Source organism: Ursus arctos, unplaced genomic scaffold, assembly GCF_023065955.2.
Source record: "Ursus arctos isolate Adak ecotype North America unplaced genomic scaffold, UrsArc2.0 scaffold_5, whole genome shotgun sequence".
Classification (NCBI taxonomy): domain Eukaryota; kingdom Metazoa; phylum Chordata; class Mammalia; order Carnivora; family Ursidae; genus Ursus; species Ursus arctos.
Window position 1 is genome coordinate 83,455,009 of NW_026623067.1, and position 2,644 is coordinate 83,457,652.

The following is a 2,644-nucleotide window of genomic DNA, read 5'->3' on the forward strand; positions in this document are numbered from 1 at the left end:
TCCCACTAAAAATCCTGGAAATAGTGAAAGGGACAACAAAAGGAGAGCTCTGAAAGTTGTTAGGAAGACAACAGCCTGGTTTGAGATCCTGGGATGAGAGGGACAGAGTACCAAGGTGTTTTACATCCTCTTGTCAAGAAAAGAAGGTGACAAAGACCAGGCATTTCCCAACAGCCAAACCAGGAACAGAAGGCATTCCTAGTAGGCCCATTCCTCTCCTGGACTGAATGGGAGCTGTGCCTAAAGCACCCAGTTAGACCTGGTTGAACCAGCAAGGGAGATTGATCTGGCCCTGGACTTGAGACTTCTTTACCTGGTCTGGAGACACCAGGGAGGCTGATGGGGAAGGGGTAGTATGGGTGGGTGAACCTGTACGAAGATCACAACACAACACAACACAACACAACACAACAAGGAGTCTGGGGACCAGTTTCCATTTCCAAAAGACAGGAGTGGTCCTACCATAATAAGCATCCAGCCAGGGAAGTTTCTTCATCCATGAAAACCAGAAACTACCAAGATATACCAAGTGGCTACAACTGGGGAAACCCTTTCTCCATCCTTACTACCAGCAGTGAATAGGCAGAACATCAGCAGTTCCACATAAACCTAGTGGACAAAATAACAGTGCGGAATACCCTGAAAGTTGAACTGTCATTAGAACTCAAACCCACAAAAATAGGCCAGGCCATGTGTGCTAAACCATCTTACCCTGAATGGGGGTGGTAAATTCAGTCCATCCAATCCAACAGGCATTACATTTAGCCATTCCCAAGATTTAGAAAAACCTACGGATGATGTGAAGATCAGCGGAAAACTGGCCAATGAAAAGCTTCACCTTCTATCCATGGAGAAAATAAAGAACATGCTGAGGAGTGATACCCTAAGAATCCAAGCTACCCATCCACCTCTAAATAGAAGCAAATACCACTTCAGGTTTAGGTCAGTCATGCAATCAGTTTTACGTGGCAAGGAAACAACTTTTGAAAAAGAGGGGCTTTCCAATATTGGATCTTATCAGAGGAACCAATGCCTAGTGACAATTTTTTAAAATTTGATCACTACTTTATGACTCTGTGGCTTTGCAATACCGACGTCATCAGGAAAAGGGATAGTTCACTCTGATTCAGTAGCAGGAAATAAACATCAAAGCATCATCACTGGCTCGCAATACAGAACCTCTGCCTGACCCAATCCTCCTTATTATCCCACCCACTACCACCTCACCACCCCACACCTGGCAGCTACCACTTTACTGCTGCCCACTGTCCCCCACACATACCACACGTGTCATGCGGCCCTTCCTAAGGCTGACTGAGAGAAGCACAAGTGAAACAGGCCAAAGTCTCTGTTCTGCAAATCTCTCCCCACTTGTTTTTATGCCACAAACTTTTCAAGGATCTGGTCCTTCAATAGGACTGATAAATAGCTTTTCAGGGGGAAAAAAAGTCATTAAAAAGAAGGGGGGTTAATTCTGATTACTTCAAACCGGTCATCTTCTTAAAGTAGAGCAGCCCACAGATTTACAAAGTCTATCAAACGGAGGTGAGGGTGGCCTGGGAGGAAAGGCAGAAGGGGCAGGAGTCCTCGGGCATGCGCCAGCAGGGCTGGAGGAGCTAGTGGGTGGTCAGGACAGTGTGCTCAGAGGTCTAGCCAGTTGTCTGTCCTCCACAGAAAAAGCTGGCAATTTGGGGTGTTTGGGTTTAAAAATTCCTGGCAGTAACAGGGAATCCCTGAGGGCAAACATTTTTTAAAAATGGTGGAAATGGGGAAGGAAAATGAGAGCTATTGGCCAGGAGCTTTGATGTAAAAATAAAATTAAAAATAAAAAGGGAGCAAGAGGAAATAAAAAGAATCCCTTAAATGTTTCTGAGGATTCTGAGCATGAACTAAAAGTAGGGTAAGACGATTGAGGAGACGGACAGTTTGTATTGCTGGCATCCCCCATCTGGAGCTTCTTGCTTCTTTGGGGCTCTTTGGGCTCTGACTCCAAACTGCAGTCCGAGCCTCCCTTAAAGGCAGAGATGGGGCTGCCCTTGGCGGTGTAGAGGCTATTGTCCGAGGAGGGGTAGTTGGACACTTGATCTTGCCCTTTCCAGTGCACGGACTTGCTGTTCCAGAAGAGCATTCTGCCACTTGAGGTCATCAATATCTTGCTGGTGTGTGTAGTGTTTCCTTTACATATACTGGATATTCTCTGTGGCTTTGTCTAGGATTTGGGCCCAGGGTGCCTGCTGTCCTTTGGAGTGATGGAACAGGGTCCCACAAACTGTGAAATGGTCTTTGATGTAGTCCCTACGTTTTCGTTCCAGTGCATTATCATGAGCCTGTTTGTCAGCTGCAGATTGAAACCTTGGTTGCTCTTCATAGCTGTCCACCTCCATGTCATCGTTGTCACTCATTTCATATGGCCCAGGGAGCAGCCACTGAAGCCATGTCAGGGAGGGGCGGAGGAGAGGGGGGAAGTTAAGAACAACGAACCAAGCCCCCCCCCCACTCACAACACACTCACTCATTGCTCACTAGCTCTCTTGCTACACACACATAACACAGGTGAGAACCACCTCCTCGCTCTAGTGACAAATTCAGTAACGTTAGAAAATTGCATTTATCATCATTATCCTGATGATTAATGCATCACCCT

At 46.4% G+C, this 2,644-nt stretch overlaps 1 pseudogene; it reads right to left on the reverse strand.

Moving 5' to 3' along the window:
- Window positions 1-253: 253 nt before the first annotated feature.
- LOC113254963 (protein max-like) lies at window positions 254-2,402 on the reverse strand (annotated as a pseudogene).
- Window positions 2,403-2,644: the final 242 nt, after the last annotated feature.